Below are 295 nucleotides of genomic sequence, written 5' to 3'. Positions count from 1 at the left end.
TGTCAATGAAAGCAATCGATTCTTTTGAGGAATATATTGGGTATATATGAAATATAAAGTGTATCAGTATATCAGTATGAAACATATCAGTATTAAGTATGTATAAAGAGTGTATTACTATAAAAGATACCTGTTTTTCCGTTTAAAACTTAAACAAGAAAAGTTATTGAAAGGAATCAATCATTCAATTAGATTTCACTAATGATATCATGTTAGCAAGCACTAGCGCACTGCATATAACAATGAAAATATGAATTAGCATTATTAGTCTAAAAAGTAGTGAAATAAAAATACC

The sequence above is a fragment of the Penaeus monodon genome, chromosome 22 (genome assembly GCF_015228065.2).
Source record: "Penaeus monodon isolate SGIC_2016 chromosome 22, NSTDA_Pmon_1, whole genome shotgun sequence".
NCBI lineage: Eukaryota > Metazoa > Arthropoda > Malacostraca > Decapoda > Penaeidae > Penaeus > Penaeus monodon.
This window is presented reverse-complemented; position numbering follows the sequence as displayed.